This window comes from Saimiri boliviensis, chromosome 3 (genome assembly GCF_048565385.1).
Source record: "Saimiri boliviensis isolate mSaiBol1 chromosome 3, mSaiBol1.pri, whole genome shotgun sequence".
Taxonomy (NCBI): domain Eukaryota; kingdom Metazoa; phylum Chordata; class Mammalia; order Primates; family Cebidae; genus Saimiri; species Saimiri boliviensis.
In genome coordinates, this window is record NC_133451.1 from 171,979,599 (window position 1) to 172,000,164 (window position 20,566).

The 20,566-nt window shown below is 33.0% G+C and overlaps 1 protein-coding gene across 1 annotated transcript in view; it reads left to right on the top strand.

The window, feature by feature from the left end:
- The first annotated feature begins 5,966 nt into the window (after nucleotides 1–5,966).
- LOC101036090 (N-deacetylase and N-sulfotransferase 4) overlaps nucleotides 5,967–20,566 on the top strand; it is a 302,288-nt gene continuing 287,688 nt past the window's right edge. The window contains exon 1 of the mRNA XM_003929435.4: nucleotides 5,967–6,363. The gene's annotated coding sequence lies outside the window, so the exon portion shown is untranslated. The remainder of the gene's footprint in view (nucleotides 6,364–20,566) is intronic.

A 20,566-nucleotide genomic window follows, 5' to 3' on the forward strand; every position in this document is an offset into this window, starting at 1 on the left:
AACTGGTGCAACAGTTGCACTGAAAATATATTTGTATGGGAAATGTTAATGTACTCCTCTCCTGATTTTCTACCTTTGAGTTGCCATCATTCATTCATTCATAAATTTATTTTCTTTAATGTTAGTAATTAAGCTATAGCACTCCTCCAAGTATTAAGAATATATCCCCCCCCCCAAAAAAAAAGGAGATACGATCTCTGCCTTCAAAGAGTAAAGATTTCATTGCTAGCATTACGTGTGTGTGTGCAAATATGGCAATCATAGCAATACAATGCTGTATACCTAACTCTTAGCTGGTAACAGACAGCAACACTGGGTTTACAGGTTCAGAATACAGCATGACTCTGGTTATTAGAATTCACAAGTATTGCCTCTCAAACTTATTTTCAGCCATTGCTGACTTGCTTTAGAACATCTCGTGTTCTTGTACCACCACTCACAACTTACCATCTCAACATGATCCCCCAACACACGCACGCACGCGCACGCACACACACACACACACACACACACAGCTGAAACCAAATAGGGGAAAGAGTGACAGCATCCAGTGAATTACCCCAGAGTGTTGATAATTTACAGTGAGATATTGAAGCTAACAGGACAGAAACTGATTTACTAAGGCTTGGTAAAAAATTAAGATTTCCCAAGCTGTTCAGAGCATTAGCCAAATAGTTCATAAATGAGATGTCTTTCCCGAAGGACTGGAGCAGACAGAAAACAAATGATATTGGGATATTTAAGGTAAAAGGAATTTGCTAGCACATGAAACAAAATAACCTATACAATAAAAAGAGTTTTATCAAACTTATCACTGTGATGCTATGATTCAGGTCTGCAGGTAGCTTTATCACTTTCAACATTTAGGACTTCAAATTAGAGAGCATAAAATGACTTGTAAGGTGTAACTCAAAAGGAAATCACCATTAAACCCTAATAAAATTTGGCAAATAAAAATTCCAAAGAGAAGAGAAACAAAGAAAGAAATAGAGTGAAGCTGCCCATTGTAGATAAATTTTACCAGCACTGTAAGGTATTTAAAGATTCTACTTTGATGAGAAACTCTCACTGTAGTTGTGGCCTAATTAGTGTGCTTTATGAACTCTCCTCACCTTTGTGTACCCTCAAAAAGAGAAATTCACTGAAAATTCTCATAGCAAAGATCCAATCATGGAAAAGTCATAAATTTAATTTTTGCTGTCCTTCCCAACCTCACTCTGGTTCTCACTCGAGTGCTACCATTTCAATACACAACACAATTTCTTGTGATGAAATAGTGCTTTTGATAACAACTACTGTTTATTAAAAATCATATTCCTTTAAGTAGTTGTCAACCAAACCGGAATTGGACTGTTTAGTCTGTTTGTTTCCTCACTTGGCCTTTAAGTTTTGCATCTTCAAAGGATTTATTTGCAGCATTAACATGTTGATTTCTCTCCTCCTACAATAATGCACTACAGTGATACTGGCAAGAAGATTCCTTCTTCCAACCTGCTCTTTCTATTTGTTTCCCTCCTTCAATAACATGCTAACAATAGATACAGATGTGCAATAAGGTAATATCTCAGTCTATAACTGGGGTGCTTGCCATACAAGTAATGCTATTTGACACTACTTTTTTTTATCCTGTATTATGACACAAATAAAGCAAAACTGATTTTATGCACCGTCTTTCTCATATAAGTTCTTATCCTAGTAATTGCTAGCAGAAGATTTTTTTTCTCTTAATAAAAAGTTTTTCTATTAGTCACTCACAACCCAATTAGAGGCTTCCCCTGCTCCCTGAAGGCATAAACTTTGAACATAGAAGTTTCTTTTAGTCATGCTTTTTCTTTTAAAAAAGAGTTATAGCCTTTTGTGTTGGGACAACAGGATAGTTGCTCATGTTAAAAATTAAAATTGCAAGAAAAGAATATGGACAGAAAGTGGTACTGTGGTAATATAATCTTGTATTTGTAAGTTTTAGTAGTGTAAACTGTGAATTAAATTAGATGCATTCAATCAAAATTATGAGGACTATAAATGTAGTTGGTTGTGTTCATTCAAAATTATTTTGCTGTAAAAGTAACAGAAAAGATGAAACTTAAATAAAAATGTACATTGAAAGATGTAAATATCATCTATTTATAGTCTATACATGCATGTGAAAATTTTTCAAAAAGTAGAAATTATGAAGTACTTGAAATCTTTTTTTAGTATTTTCTGTGCAAATTTTTATTTATTTCAGAGGCAAGCATTTAAAACTTACCATCAGTAATAATCAGCAGAACCAAGCTAATCAGAAAGAAAATGAAAAAATATATTTTTGAAATTATTAAATTTATCAAATTTTTAAAAAGTTTTCTAATATTTTATTAGTTGATTTAATTATGCTCTCATTTTTCACTATAACAGAGATTTGACATACAAACAGAAAATGACCTTGCTTTTTAAATAAATATTTTTATGCTTGTTTCTTCTATTAAGTATATACAAAGATATTTGTGTATATTATAAAGAACAAAATGTATATATATATGTATTTATAAATTAAATTTAAAGTATATTATATCCTTACATTATATATGTTATCAGTGTATATTATAGAATGTTTTCAATGTTTTCACCTCTAAAATTTCCAAATAATGCATATAACACACACACATTTTTTGAACTTCCAAGGAAAATTTAAAAGGTAAATTTATCTTAATAAATTCAGTTGAACAGAAAGGTTTTGTAGTGAGCAAATACTACTTTAACTTTTGCTGAATCAAGAGAGCAATTGAATCAAAATATGTAGAGCTCTAGAAGTTTATTAGTTCAACAAGTTTAATTCAATTTTCAAAAGATTCATTGAGGTCTTAATGTAAGTCTGGACCTACATCTTAATAGATAAAGAAAAAAATATATTTTAAGGAGTGTTTAAAGAAACAAAAGCATCTGCTTTCTTCTCTAAAAGTGTGTAAGCAATTGGGTAAACACTTTGTATTGCATGTATTATTGACAACAAACTGAACTGAGGCTACATCTTGACGTAAGTACAAGCCCTGTAAATTGTGAAACACAAGCTAAATGATTTTAAAAATTAAAACACTTTGAGTAAATAATTCTTTTCATTTCTTCCCAGAAATGCCTAAGCTCGTTCATTTCATTTCCCCATCATGACACTTTGGAAAATAATAAAAGATTACAAATTCACCAATCTAATTGTTGTTATCATTGAAAATATAATATACAAAGGAAATTATAAGAAAAATATTCAAAATACCTTGAAGATTATTTTGTTTTGTTTTAGTGTGAGTGTTGTGAATTTCTCCAATTTTCCCAGGTATAGAAAAGAAAGCACTTTTTGGTGGGTTTCCATTCATTTATACATAGATACATGGTGGAACCCTCTGCCTTCAGTACTTAGTGTATTTCTGAATGAACAATGAGATCAAGAGAGGAAAATTGAGTATTTTTCCCCTACATTGAATTTTAGTTACTCACCTCTGGATTTTTTGAATCTCAAAGTTCATGTTTAACACATCTTTAAAAGACTGTTATCTTTAATAAGAATATCTTTTGTTACTATTTTATATGGCACTTTTACATTGTGAAAGTACTGACCACTTCAACTAAAAGCATTGTTTATAGTTTAATGCTAGGAAAGACACTGATAAACATCTTTCACTTGTAATCAATGAATATCAACTCTAGTTTATCACCAGTCCTGAGGATATAAACCCTGCTCCATATTTTAATGTGATGTGTTTCATCTTCAGATCATTGTGTTGGCATTTAGTTCCAATAATGGCAAATACTCTGATAAAGTAGTATTATTGATTTACTTGTGAAATAGAACTATGTCAATAATATACAGACCTTGAGTATTTTTATAATAGTTTTTCATTTAAATCATTCTTTCTAAAGATAAGACTTAAAAATAATCACCCAACTTGAATAAAGAAAAAGGCACTATTAGTAAGCCAAACTATATGCAATAGAGACTCTTCAATTGGCTTTTACAATTTATACTATTTTATTTATCAGCTATTAGTGTTTGGTGATGATGATAGCCTAGCAATAATGATTTTATTATGACATTGCTGAAATATTTAACTGCAGCTTATCCATTTTGAATTTTGTTGTGTATCACTATGAAAATTCTGACTTTTTCCTTTTTTCTTTTTCTTTTTTTTTTTTTTTTTTAGACAGTCTCTCTCTGTTGTCAGGCTGGAGTGCAGTGGCGCTGTCTTGGCTCACTGCAATTTCCCCCTCCCAGGTTCAAGCAAATCTCCTGCCTCAGCCTCCCGAGTAGCTGAGGTGCACACCACCACACCCAGCTAAATTTTGTATTTTTAGTAGAAATGGGGTTTCACCGTGTTGGCCAGGATGGTCTCAATCTCTTGTCTTCATGATCCACCCGCCTTGGCCTTCCTGAGTGCTGAGATTACAGGTGTGAGCCACCATGCCCGGCCCCAACTTGATCTTCCAAATGTTTCAAAAGGTGGTAAGAAGTTCCTGAACTCTTTAATTATTTTTAAAATATAATTTTTTTTCTTTAATATATTTTAGTCTGTGCACCTGAAAAACAACTGATGTATGACCAAGGCTGTAATAGATTATATTTATTATTTACGAATTATTATGGCAAATATTTTATGTTTATTGTTTATGAAATACTACGGCAAATTTTTTTTAACTTGCTAGATTTTCCCCCATCCTCTGTATAGCATATGTCTACGGCTTGCTAACCCTCAAAATCTTGTGCAGTATAATAACACTGGTAATCCCAGTGTGTTAAAATTATTCTTCTGAAAGATCACGTCATCAATAAATTCTAAGCTTTCACATTATCAATAAATTCTAAGGTTTGAAGGATTCCCTCCTATCCTTACTTTCCAGTCGTACAGAGGGTATCACTGAAACCACCCCAGTATCTCAAGTAGAACTACTACCTGCAACCAAAGACACCAATATACCTGAGGAAGACTTGGGAGTTGAAAAAAAGCTGGAGCTCTTTTCTGTAGCCTATAAGGGGTGTTGTACCAAATTATCATTAACATATTTTATTTCACTAAATTAAATGATAGCTACTAAAGAATGTACCAAAGCAAGAAAAGCCCAAGGAATCATATCGTCTGGAATGAAGACATGTACCTGAAAGCACTGTACTTTCACCTTGCACATATTCTAATGAATAAGGTTAAAGAACTTTATGTAAGGTATACAAAAGTACTTGATAGTTCCTTTACGTGTTTACATGTGTTAACAGAAAATAAATAACAGGTAATCTTCATCTTATATGGCCGAAATTAAAAATGGAATAAAAAGAGACATGGAGACAATTTTTGTTAGTGTGGAGAACAGGAAAGAACTTTTCCATGATAATCCAGTAATTTACCTTAATTACTAAAAACAATGCACACAATAAATGCACACTCACATACTCTTTCTTTTCTTCTAACATTTATTATGGTCTAAAATGCTATTACTAACTTCAGGAACATGTAGCTTACAAATACTTGTCTGAGTTTCCTATTGCTCATTGCTGGCTTTGAGTTTGCAATTTGTGTTTAACTGGCACATATTTATAGCAGAAAATCCTGTCTTGAACTTTTCTCATTTCGTCCAATAGAATCTCGTGGCACAGTGTCATAGCTGCAAAGTGGAATTCTATCCTCAAATTTCATAGGAAATAGTCCAACTGTACAATGAAAGATTATGCAAATCTTCAAGGAGCATCTAATCAATCACCGCGGTGTGAGAGGAATGCAGCCCATCGCTGAATTAGCTTCTGTTGGAATGTATTCATGTGTAGCATCCCACTGACTGGATGACATCACAACAGCTCCAGGTCCTTGAAAGTCTTGAGGATGATTAGCTGAAGGAATTGGCTGTTTCTGCCAATCATAATCCGGCAAAGCTGCCTTTATAGTTCTGGAGATATGAGAGAGAGGGAGGGAGGGAAAGACCGACTACAGCTAAACAAGAGACACAGCAGCACTAGCAACAGCAGAGCAGGAGCAGCTGGTATTCCGGTGATTAAATAGTTCTCATAGCCTTTTTGCTGTACTCGGTCTGCTCCCTGGTGTAATTCTCGTGTCCAAGAAGGAAGCTGCATTTTAACGGTGTGCTGAACAGAGGTTTGAATCATTCCAGCTGGCTGCTTGTTTTGAAAAGGACAATGTGTATATAAATAAAAGGACTCTGCTGGAAGAGTTCAGATACTGAGACTGGAGCTAGAGAGTGCTCTTGGAATATTGTTGAGGCAGATTGCATGAACTGAAAGCTCCTTCTAATTAACCTGGAGCCAAGTGAACCTGAATACTGGATATCTCATGTTCTAACTCGGCATAAATTCAAGTTAGGAAAAGACAAAATATTGAAATGCTTCTCTAGGTAAGTTACTGCTTCATTTGCTGAAACCGGGACATGTACAATAAATGAATATGTGTTGCTTAGCTATGTAAACCAGTCAAACACAATAAAGTTTTATTTGTGAAAGATTTATGTAGAAGCAGATAATATTTTAAAAACAAATTCAATCTACCTTTATCGCATGTGTGTGCTTACCTGTCATCCTGCTTTACAGAAGTTATATTTGCAGGTAAATAGAAAATACAGTCCTGCCTAAAGAAGAGATATAACTTCATAAAATTTAAACAGTTGCCAGAACATTTGCATAGAAAATATCTTATTTGATAACAATTTTAGCCTTTTCATATTAAAATCACCAATTTTACAAACTCAACGTCAAAAGTTAACTGTAAGGTTCTAAATATTTTGCCAAGAAGTGTTACTGAAAACATGGCATTCAAATAGTACTGAAGATGGGAACTCTTCTTTGGACCTCAGATTTATAGGCATGCTCTGTTCTAATGGTCGGCTTTAGAGAAACAGCTGTCACAGACATTTGAAATTGTATGATACAGTCATAAATTGCTTATAAAGACATAGATGTTTTCCTCCTACCTCCTATTGTAAAAGAAAAATAAATTCTTAGAACAATATATGTCATATACCCTAAGCATAGTTTCCTAGGACAGAAAGCCTTATGATATACCTCCAATTGCCTCAAGCACAGAATAAGTTGGAAAACAAGAAATGTTATTTAAATATGGTTTTACTCATTCTTTTCAATATCTCTGTTTGAGGAAGCTAAATAAAAACACTTAAACCTTATTTTATTACAGTTTGTCCTGATTAATAAATCCTATATTCTTTAGAGTTCCTTGGTTTTTTAAGTGATATGTTTTGTTTATTATGATAAGTTATACTGTGAGTTCTCACACAGCTTTAGAAAGTTTTAAGTTTATGCTTTATTACGTCTCTTTCAAACTCACTTTTGCTTGTTTTCATGGTGCCTACTATCAGAATATTTTTCATTGGCTTAATATCATAAATACTTTAACATGAATTGCATACCAAAATATTGATGTGTTTCTTTAACTCTCAGAATGATTTTAGTTATCCACTTTCTCACCTACTTCATGGTTAAAATCCTGTGAGTTTTCTGACCCAAGAGAAAATTAATAAAGATAAAAGTTATTGTAATTGGTTGAATTTCCCCAAAACTAGAAAGCAATGAATTTTCTCTACAAAGATTTAAAGTTTTTTTTTTTTTTTTTTTTTTAATATCAAAAGAGTAATTTACTCTACTCTGTTAAAAGTAGGCCAGTTAGCTATATCTCAATGTCACATAGGTTCTGTGCTGGTGGTGTGTGTGTATGTGTGTGTGTGTGTGTGTGTGTGTGTGTGTGTGTGCATGTGTGTGTAAAGCAAATTTATGTATGTATATGTAAAGCAAGTTATGTGTGTGTGTGTAAAGCATTGATTGGAACAGTCTAAGTCTTCAACTGGAATGCATAAAAAGCAACTGATTAACAAGCAAAATATACTTGCCATTTACATTTACCTCAATATATAAATGGGAAGTTAAGCTTACTGTTATTGTTGACATTTTTAAAAATAAGAAATCCTGTGATTATACATTATGATGATCAATATTAAACAACGTTTACATTAATAGACAGCTCATAATAAGCTAATTGAGAAGATTTTTAGAAATTGAATACTAAGTAGCATGGGCCTTTTAACTCTGTCTGAATGGCACCTGGTCACCACTAAGACTGATACATAAAAATCCTTTGAAAAAATTGTAATACGTTTGACTTAACTATAACATGAAAATCACCCTTAAATAAAATACATACTTCCAATTTAAAAACTTAGACATTATTTTTAAATAAAAGGAAGATAAAACCTCATGAAAACTTGAATATTTTTCATTGATTAATGCACATATATATAAATAATAAATAAAAATGCAAATATACATAAATTGTATTTTGTTTTCTGCAAGATAGGCATATTACTTAAGAAATGTGTCATTTTAAATATATTATTCTATATAACAAACGGAAGTATATGGGGAGTTAGGGATTATTTTTATACGTAAATATGTTGTCATAATTTGGAATTTCTACAATTAATAAACAAAATAGAAACAGATGCTGTCATTTATGTTTATATCAGGAAGATAATGATCTTTTATATTTTATTTGATATTAAAACTGTTATACCTATTATTTCTTCTCCCCAAAAAAAGCATTTTGTCATTGGATTTAAAATAAACTTAATTCAACCTCAATACTAACATTAGTTCTTAAAGGTACTAAATAAATGTTTCTAACCCAGTAATACAGTTGTTTCCAATAGGTTAAATGTTTGTATGATCCCCTTGTACTTTCTTTTTGAGTGGAAAAGGGGCCTTTGGAAATAAAATCCAAAGATCAAACTTTCTGTGCATCATTTACAAGCAACTACTAAGGGAAAAGAGACAGCATTTAGCATACTGTGTTCAAACTAGAAGATTCTGGCTGATGCTTCCTCCCCAGATTTAGAAAGCAGCTGGGGAAACATAAAATAAAGCTGGAATATCAGCCCTGGCTGGAAGCCAAGACAGAGAAGCTGTGCACCCAGAAGGCTAATTCTTTCTGGGCTAAAATTCATTGATAATGCATTATGTTTAGAGTCTAACCTGAAGTGTTACTTTTTTCCCCAGTACAAACTGTGTGATATTTAAAGAACAAATATATTTTCTAAGTAGAGCTAAATTTTAAAGTAACAAGGGTTTTTTTCCTTATTAAAAGTTGCTCTATTGAAAAAATGCAAATAAGTCTAGCATGAACTTATATAAAATACAGTTTACATTCAAGGAAAGAAAAATAAGTAAAGATGAGATGCATCATCTAACCATGATAATGGAGAGGCTGCAAGATCAGAAATGCCACACATGGATACATGCTAAAACAAAGAAATGTGAAGGTTTTATTAAAGTACCTGGCCTAGTAAAACTTACATTAAAGGTATGCATCCTAAATAATGTTGTAGCATATATCTTCTGAAGGTAGACAAATAGACAACAAATACAAGGTAAACTCTCATTATGTACCACCACATAAGTAGGAAAAAAAGAAATCATATTTTCTGTTGATTTATTTGAAGTTTAGGAAGTGAGAGAAATGGGTCAGGTGTCAGACACAACGTTACTGCCTTCAACCATCATGATAAAACATCTAGCCAGCCTTTGCTTTAACACTTCAGGAAACTTTCAGCTATGCTGTTATGCAGGGTGTTAAATGCACTATTTTTAAAAGTTATTTTCAGCAAGCTTAAGAAGTTAGAGGTGTTATTTGCAATGCAGAATGTGTACACATATATACAGTTATTTCTAATAGATATAGTCCTATTTCCAAGCTTGCTTTATCTCAGTTGTCTAAGAAAAACTATCACTTTCTAGAGGTGACAAATCTAAAATTTCTTTTAGAAATAATATTGAATTGAAAACAGATTTCCTCAAAAGCCAAAATAATCTGAAAATGAATTCCAAACTCATTGATAACTGCAGGCATTTCAAGACAAAAATATTTGGTTTGAAATGTGAATAGTAAATTGCTCTTCATTCCTACAGGTAAACATATTTGCTGACATAACTTAATGTATTTATTTCCTTTGACTTGTTATAGTTTGTCTATATGCATCAGTATTCAGAAAATTCATGCCATAAAATAGGTTATAATAAAATAAACTACATATGACAGACTAAATAATGGCTTTCAAATGACCCTCTGAGGTCATTTACATATATAGGCTATTTCAGACTTATCTTTTAGAAGAGATAATATGCTTCATTGACACACAATAAACAGTTATGTTTCATTAGTTCAAAGTTTTTTAAAAACCGAGAAAAAAAAAAAGAAGAGTTAAAACTATGTCTGAATGCTGGAGAATATAAATTGATACTGTACTCAGAAAACAAAAGCAAAACTTTGGTAAGAAACAAAAGTGATGACTAGTGAATTATACAATTGGGACTTCTGTACTAAATCCAATTTGTACTCTGTTTTGAAATTATAGTTTTAAATATTTGAAGAGTTCAATGAAGAAAGCAATTTTAGCAAGCTAACACACACGCGCGTTTTATGTGTGGCCACATGCTCCATTTGTTCCCAAATTAGAGAAATGTCTCTATTTTGAAAATTCCACCAATTGAACTTATGTTGTTATTTATTTCAAATATTTAGCCTCCTTTTTAAAAGTTCTTGATGGAATGCATCTTAAACTATAACCACGTGGAAGCTGAAAGTTAGCTCGGCCAGGGTGGTTATATTCAAGTACAAAGTAAATGGAGAAATGCGTCCTTAATCGCTCTTCCGTTGCTCCTTTCTTTTTTCTCTTTCTTTTACTTATTTTTTCATTCCCCTCTCTCCTCTATCTTTCTTTTCCTATTCTTTTTCTTCATTTTCTCTCTTCATACCTTCCTCTTGTCTTCCTTCCTCCCTTTTTGCTTCCTCCCTTTTTTTTTTTCTATTCATTTTGCCACTTCAGCTTACATGCTTCCTTGCATCATTGGAAAGCAAATCACTCATTTTTAGTATTGCAGCAATTATTAATCTAATGATCTGGTTTGAACACAAAGTGGGGAAAATGAAGAGAAATAGTAGGTTTAACCACAGTAAGCAAAAGAGGACAAGTAAAATAGGGTGGGAAGTTTATTTCGGAGAAATAGTGATATCAACCTTAACATGTGGACTGTTCTTCTATCTACAAATTTCTGTGTAATTTACTAAGTTTATTTAAGTAGAATTCTTTGCTCCCTTTGCCTATGCTCCCTTTTTAATATCAGTCACATCTTTTCCATATAGCAAATACACCTTAGTGATTTAAAAAATAATAAAGTAATAATAATAAATATAAATAATTATTCTAAAGAAATTTTAAATCCCCTGAATTGTTTTTATATTTACTAGTTTAAATATGTTAATGTTTATATGCAGCCCAAAGGCCAACTGCCATGCTAGTGGAAGAAAAAGAGAGAAGGAAAAGTGATTTTGCACATTTAGATGCTTTGGCTTGATTCCATCCTGGATCAGAAATTCAATTGTAGACTGCTGATCCACAGAATTTGTCATATTTCATCAGACATCTCAAAAGAGCTCTTCTTCTTGATGTACTGAATAGTCATTCATGCCACATAACAATCATTTAAAGCTCAGAAATAAATATAACATCACTAAAGATTAATACAAGGAAAGGTAACAGATGCAGAGATGCATATGCTTCTGTGAATGCATATAACAGTCCTAATTCTATTCATTAAAGTGCAAGTTAATAATTAGAATCAGAATTTAAATTTGGTTTCTTAAGCTACCTTTCACTAATAGTTATGTCAATTCATTTGGGATTTTGTGTACTGTAGTAAGTAAAATAAAACACAATCGATAAAATATACTACCAATTTATCTAAAGTATTATGGTTCCTGATATCTCCGTTTTTGAATTTTCTTTCCTTGGAATAGGACATTTTGTAGATAACCATAGAAATAATGCCAAAATTGATCAATTGAGGTTGAACTCAATTCAGAACATAAATTACTCTGTCTGGACGTATTTTTCACCTTAGACAGAAAAATAACTTTTTTAGTTTTTCTCAATAAAGTTCATAACAATAATGATAATAAATATTATTTTCTATTATTTTTAATACATGTCAGACACCATCCAAGTTACTAGAGTGAACAGAATAGCTCTCAGGAGGCTTATATCGTCATGGTATAAAACCGACAGTAAGTAAATAAACACCTCACCATAGTGGCTGTGAGTGCTCTAAGGATGAGTCAAGGTGCTGCATTAAAAGCTATATGTGAAAGTGATAGGGCTGGTCAGGAAATGCCTTTCTTATAAGGCAGAAACTCAGAAGATCTATATGAAACATACATGTCAAATCGAGTAACATTATTATTATTTTATTTTGCAGAACAATGTGATGAGGAATAGCAATTTCTTGTAATTCGCAAGGTGACAAGCTGAATTTTGACTCTGTCTATTCATTATCCTCCTCAGGTCTGTGAAGTTGTTTGGGAGAATTTAAGACAGGCCACACTGTTAGTGTTACTTTCTCTGGAAAGTAGAAAAACTAATCCATTTTATAAAATGGAATTCTCAGCTTTGCCTCTATTCTTTATAGTTCTAAGTATTAAAAAGTATTATGTGCACAAATTATCTCAAATTATTGGCTTTTAATTTTTTTTCTCATAGCCTGGAGTTCAATGCTATTTATTTCCTTCTTTAATTTTATTTAGAGACAGGGTCTTGCACTGTCTGTCACCCAGGCTGGAGGCAGTGGAGCAACTGTAGCCCACTACAACCTCAAACTCCTGGTTTCAAGCACCCTTCTGCATCAGGCTCTCAAGAAGCTGGGACTATAGGTGCACATCACTTCACCCAGATAATTTTATTATTATTATTTTTTGTAAAGTTGGGGAGTTTATATGTTGCCCAGGCTGGCCTCAGATTCCTGGCCTCAGCGATCCTCCTGCCTCACCCTCACACAGTACTGGGATTATAGGCAAGAGCCACTGTGCCTGGTCTCAAGGCTATTATTAAAACTGAGGCAGCAGAGGAACTGGCTCCCTATCTCACTCCCAAATTGGTGGGGGTAAGAACCAATATTCTACAACATCTCTCAATTGGTTGTAATGATGGACATAACATAATGAAATAAAGAAGATCAATGTAATTTTTAGTATCCGTGGGTCCATCTGTGAATTCAAGTAAGTGCAATTGAAAAAATACTTAAAAAAAAAAAAAAAAGATGATTGTGTCTGTACTAAACATGTGCAAGCATTTTTTTCCTGACATTAATCTCTAAATAATACAGTATAACAACTATGTGCATATTATTCACATTGTATTAGGTATTATAAGTAATCTAGAAATGACCTAAAGTATACAGGAGGATTTGTGTTGGTTATATGCAAATACTATGCCATTTTATATAGCGGCTTCAGTATCTCTGGATTTTGGTCTTGGAAGGTTTGGGGATCCAGGAACCAATCCTTATAACAAGAGATGATTGCTTTCCATATTTTTAATTTCTCCGATTATAAGATCACCTCAAATTTAACAAGAACCAAAAGTTTGATGACACTAATACAATTCTAATACGAACTTACAACGCATTAATAGAACCATAGTGTCAACATCAAGGAAACAGTTATCTGTAATCCTATTTAATACATGTCTGACATTATTTGGCCTGTTCATCATTCTGTTTCCCCATGCCTCATATGAATAGCAGCTTTCTTTGACTTTCCTCTCCCCCCATGGTGAACCCGATATTTTTGCTCTACTCCCACACCGTTCCATCATGGCACTTATTACCTTATGATGTAATTGCTGTATGTGTGTCAGTGCTTCCCACTTATCCAAAAGCTTTTTGATGGCAGAAATGTTTCGAGAGTGCTTGACCAATAATCAATAAATATCAAGGATTTGATTAATGTAAAATGTGAGACAACATCTGGCAACACTCTATATGAGTAACAGTTGAAAAACACAGTAATATCTAAGGGAGAAAAGGCTAAAGGGAAAAGTACAGTTGCCTTTATATACTGAATACTTTTTTATCAGAGAGGAATTTGTTTTATATTATGTAACACTAACAGACTAAGCTATGAAAGATATGGAAGTTGTTTCTATGCAACTTCTGGTAAAACAATACTAAAAATCAGTGAGATTCCACTCAATCAAAGCAACCAACAAAGCTGCCATGCTACCTGTCCAGAAGACTTTTGTGGAAGGAATTTTTGCTTTGAGTAGAAGGTAAAGGCTGGCTGCCAAGGTTTCTTGTTGTTTTCCTTGTGTCGCTATGAGAAGTACGGACAAAGGTTTTAGAGTGAACACTTTGCCCACCAAAAACCCAGCTCTAGCAGTTGGCTGGAAGACTGGTCAAAGCAATTCAAGTAAATAACAATTGAGTAAAATTACATAGTGGGAATGTATTACTCAGGATATGCCCTAGAGTCAAAAAGCAAATTTTCATAAAAGAATTATTTATAAAGAAAATGAAATAATAAATTTATTAAGTGACAGTTTATTTTTAATGTACTATTCTTTTGAGCCAGTCCAGGAAAGAAAACACGTCAACATTAGAGGAGTGAATAAGAAAAATACTTTTGCTTTCCATAAACTTCTAAATTTTAAGGAATGCAGAGACTGACTTAATTATAATGACTTTTTGTAGATGCCTTCATGTAAACAAATGTGAATTAGTTTAAAGATGAGATTATATTGTTACATATTGGAAGGCAGGTGTTAACCTTGGTTTCCATAAAATCAGTATTCCAAGCCTAGCTTTGCCCTGACTCATGATAGAACCTTGAAAAACCTAACTCTTCTCTGCTTCAGTTTCATGATCTAAGATGGGGTAATAGTAATTCATAGACTTGCTGAGGCAGCTAAATGTGACAATAAGCCCAAAATTTCTAGTACAAAGTGGAAAACAGGAGAGATTTTAAATTAATGGTATCAAGTTTTAATTACATGTGTCAGTACTCTGACTTTGGCCTGCAATGTGACATTTTATACTTATTTAAAGTAACCCCTGAGTGATTAGTATTGACTGTTTCCAATTTTTTTTTCCTTGAAGATAATGATCTAAGTCACCTTTTTCTACTGTCTCTACTGTATTGTTTATCATATATTTTAATATTAATAACATTGAATCTAACTTCAAGGATCAAATTTCATTCACCGACATTTTAATGTGATTCATCATGAACTTGAAAATTAACTAACATTCAAAAATTTTCAGGGAAACATACTATATTCTAGAGGAAAAAAATGTTAGAAAAAGGGCCAAATAGTTTTCCTTGATTTTCTGTCATGCTGAAGTAAGTGGAAACATGGAATTCAAAGAGGACAAAGACAAAGATTCAGAAACTACAACTGGATAGGATAAAAACAAATGCAAATGTTTCCTAGCTGGTCTTCTACCTAACTGCCAGAGCAGGGAGGTAGGTGAAGAGAGTATTTATTCTGAAGTCTTTATACACATCCCTTGTAGTGACACAATAAAAACACAAGAAACCTTCCTGGCCACCATCTGTCTCCTACTCAAGGCAGTAGTAATTCCTTCCACAAAAGTAATTTGGAAAACTTAATACACTACTTTAAATTACTAATCACTAATGTTGACTAGGCTGAGAGTAAAAAGATATAAGCTATATTCTAAGTTTTGCCACAAATGTGCCGATAAATTTCAAGTTGATCTTATGGTTTCCACGTGTAAAACAAGACCACTTTTTCTTTTTTTCCCAAAATATATTTTGAATATCAACACAATATTTCACAGTTCTAAATCTCTCAGTATTTTTTTACCGAACAACATTGCTAAGTGAATTATTTTGGTACAATGTCTAGTATTCTTTTAAAGCATTCATAAGTAACTATTGTGATAATTCTAGATGCCAGTCATCAAGTATTAAAACAGGAACATCTCAAGAAATGTTGTCTCTGTCAAGTAGCAGAATATGTGAAATCACTCCAAATCTCTTCTCTCAAGTTTTTATCATGCTTTTCTAATTTTTGAGAATTGTGTAATCTGAATTAGTTTTTGGTGGAAGAATAATACTCTATACAGGATATTGTTACATGTTACCATCCATGCTATCCAGGCTGATGTTTTATTTATTAGTATCTAAAGGATAAAATAACATAAAATAAAATGAAATTTAAAATAGCAGATATACTTGTGAAATAGAATGGAATATGCCTCTTATGATAAAGGATAATCCCATTATTTTGTGTGTTGTGTAAAATTAAGAATGCTCTGTAGTAAACAAAAGGTGGAAATTGTAACTATAAGGTATATAAGATATATAGTGAAAAAACAAAAAATCAAAAGAAAATATCAGCATTGCCTATTTCAATAAAATTCTTTTATAAGTCTTGAGCACAGTGATGATAATTTTACTTCATGATATTTAAGGTGCTAGTATAGAGCAGTGGCAATGAAAGAGGAGATTTAGAATTAATTTAAAAATGTGTGTTCATATTAGCTGTGTAACAGTGGACTGGTCACTTTACTTCTTTGGACATTAAATTCTTCATTTATTCATCCCTTGAGTTCTTTGAATATTAAATTTGATAATTAAAATTCACAGCTTCTATTCCAGATTTAAAGTAACAATTTAGAAACATTTTATTTTGTATCATCAGAAGAACAAAGTCAGTATTACAGACTGTCACATAGATAATTTTTTGATAGTAAGGTAGTATATTGAAAAACATCTTCCTAGACCTTTCTATAAACTAGATAATAGACTTTCATTATATCACCCAAAAGTGATCCAAATTTTTGGACGGCACTAATATATTCACTATAAATGTCTCTAGATAAGAAAGTCAGTGGGGCTGGGTGCAATGGCTCCTGTCTGTAATTCCAGCACTTTGAAAGATCAAAGTAGGTGGATCACCCATGGTCAGGAGTTCAAGACCAGCCTGGCCAACATGGCGAAACCCTGGCTCTACTAAAAATACAAAAATTAGTGTAAATTAGTTCAACCATTGTGGAAAACAGTATGGTGTTTCTTCAAGGATCTAGAACCAGAAGTATCATTTGACCCTGCAATTCCATTACTGGGTATATATATCCAAAAAAATTATAAATCATTCTAGTATAAAGACACATGCACATGTAAGTTTATTATAGCACTATTTATAATGGCTAAGACATGGAACCAATCCAAATGCCCATCAATGATAGGCTGGATAAAGAAAATGTGGCACATATACACCATGGAATACTACGCAGCCATAAAAAAAAGATTAGTTCATGTCCTTTGCAGGGACATGGATGAAACTGGAAACTGTTCTCAGCAAACTAACACAGGAACAGAACACTAAACACCACATGTTTTTACTCATAAGTGGGAGTTGAACAATGAGAACACATGGGCACAGGGAGAGGAACATCACACATTGGGGCCTGTTGGCAGGCAGGGCATTACAGGAGGGATAGCATTAGGAGAAATACCTAATGTAGATGATGGGTTATGGGTGCAGTAAATATCACATCTATACATATGTAACAAACCTGCATGTTCTGCACATGTGCCCCAGAACTTAAAGTATAATTTTAAAAAAGTTACCCAGGCACAGCAGTGATCACCTGTAATCTCAGCTACTCCAAGAGAGTCAGTTGAACCCAGGAGGTGGAGGTTGCAGTGACCTGAAACTGTGCCATTGCACTCCAGCTTGGGTGACAAGAGCAAAACTCCATCTCGAAAAAAAAAAAGAAAGAAAGTCAGTGGCATGAATTTTAAGAGACAGTAATCTTTTGTTACATCTGATGCAGGCAGGCTGTGTTTATGGTGATGAAGTGACTGCTTACCTAAGTTCAGAAGCAGAATAATTAAAATATTAAAGATATAGATTCTAAGAGACTGGATATTAATGTAACTTGGAAATATAATTGCAATACTATTGGTAGCACTAAATTTACTTTAAAAACAATGGAAAATTTGATTACTGCTCTTATTGATATTTTAATAACTTTTGTGATTTCTTGAAATTAACCTTTAATATTAAATATTAGGCATTTTTTCTCTCTCTCTCTTCTTTATTTATGCATAAGTCAAATAGCAAGTTTCTAGATTCTGGTTTCATTCACTTGTCTCTAAATCTCATAGTTTTTTGCCTGTAAGAATACAAGGGTCAAATGAGCATTTTATGTTTCATGGATAACTGCTCCCATGATTGTCTACTGAGACAATTAGCAAGGGTGCAAATCAATACTAAATATAATAATGGTTTTAAATAATGATTATTGAACTAAACCAAAGCAATTATCAGTTGATGGTAATTATTTTATTGCTGCTGGCTATAAGTTGATTTAACTTAAGTGTATACAGAAAAGCACAGAAAATGAATATGTTGTTGTAATATTAAGGACAAAATTGATCATGTCACTCTCCTTCCTTGTCCTAGATTTGTGTTTTCTTTTTCTTTTTTTAAATATATATTTTATTGCACTTTAGGTTCTGGGGTACATGTGCAGATCATGCAGGATTGTTGCACAGGTACATACACAGCAATGTGGTTTGCTGCCTCCATCTGCCTATCATCTATATCTGGCATTTCTCCCCATGTTATCCCTCCCCAACCTCCCTAACTCCCGCTGTCCCTCCCCTAGTCCCCCCTGTCAACAGACACCAGTGTGTGATGCTCCCCTCCCTGTGTCCACTAAGAAAATGTGTTTTCTTTTTCAAATCTCTCTTTTCTCCTCAGAATCTAAATTCTATCATTTTTTAATGATTAAAACAATTTACATCTCCCTCTCTAACCTGTCTCCTGACATTAGTCCATGGGAATCTTCACTCTCTCTGAAATCTCATATCACTTACAGAGTTCTCACTTCCTAATAAGCATATATTTTTCAAGAGTTAATTCCTATTAACTCTTTCACTTTCCTTTCTTTTCCTTACAACTATTCTCAGCTTCTTCACTACCGCTTTGTTTTCAACTCACTTTAATCTTTTACTTGACTTCACTGTACCACTGAATTGCTTTAACATCACCACCAGTGTTTTCTTGATTGACAAACTCAAGATGAATTTTGTGTTGTATTTCTAGATTCATAAATAACATTCAGTCTTGATCACAAATTCCTTTGTCCTTTGCCTACTACAACTTCTACAACCCTCTTCCACAAACACAATTCACTTAGTGTTATTTTCCAAGATTTTCATGGCAAGTATCTCTCATCTAACCATGCACCCTGCTCCTTAGTGCTCTTACTCAATATCAGTTTTTTTCTGTCTTTTAACTTACACTTCCTGGAAAGAATTTAAATTCCATGTCTATTATTTAGCAAGCTAGTGACATTTCTTTTTTGGATCTTTCACAGACTTTTCAAAAATGATATATAACAATTTACTCATTTTCTCTTCACACTTCTCTACTTCTAAATAACTTTGTATCTTCCCTACTATTACACTTATCATGCCTTATTGCAATTACCTTTTTATGTCATAGAATATGTCAAAGAATAAACTTCCATTGCTTTTGAAGAGTAGAGACAGTGTTGGTCAGATGGATAGTGCATCCGGTAATTAGAAAGCATTTAATCAATATTAAACAAATGACTGTGAAAGCCTAAAAGCTTTGGGTGATTTTTGTCCGCTTTGTACATTCAATCAATCACCAAGTCATGACAATTCTGTTTCTTATGTGACAGGACAAAAATAATTCACATGATATTATTCACAACCTTGCATCTTTAACAAACAGCATAACCATCCACCCTTTTTACTTCCCCTTAAACATAAGGGTATCTTGCTTTCTGAATGTGAGGTCAATTTTCACTAGAATAGGAACTTAGAGAAATGAGGTGAGAGGACCAGGAGGAAAAAAAAAAAAAAAAAGTGAAGCATTTGTCAGAAAGGAAGAACTGTAATGGGAGGATTTCTAGAAATCCCCCCTGCTTTGGGGTGCAGGGAAATTGAAGAGTAGAGAATCAGACATTTTAGACATGTCATTTTGTCTTATGAATCAGACTATTTAATGTTATTAAGAGAATATACGTGAAGGGCAGGATTCCTTTTAAATACATTATCGTGGCTCTTAAACTGTGTTTCTTAAATGTATCCTACTGTGCATGTGTAATAGTAGCCTACCTAGGGATACACATTATAAGAGCTAGAAAGTTGTGCATCAATGTCATTAAACTGCTTGCTCTTTTATTGAATAGACTTAACTTTTAGAGCAGTTTAAGGTTCCAAGCAAAAATTGGGCAGAAAGTACAAAACCTTTCCCTATTTCCCTGTATACAACACTCCCCACCACCATCTTCTACAATCAAGAAACCAACATGGGCATGTCATTATCACCCCAAGTCCATAGTTTACATCAGGGCACACACTTCGTGTTTTATATCCGATGGGTTTTGACAAATGTTGTGTTGTCATTACTTTTTAATCATGTATTAATTCTCACGGTATCAAATAGACTAATTTCACTACCCTAAATATCTCCTGTGCTCCACCTATTTATCCCTCTCTCCCTGCTCCCAAACCTGTGCTACCACCGATTTTTTTCACTCTCTCCATAGTTTTGCTCTTTTCAGAATTTCATATAAATGGAATCATGTAGCATATAGCCTTTTCTGATTAGATTATTTTACTTACTAATATTCATTTTATGGTCATCCATGTATTTCCGTAGCTTAATAGATCATTTATGTTTAGAGCTGAATGAT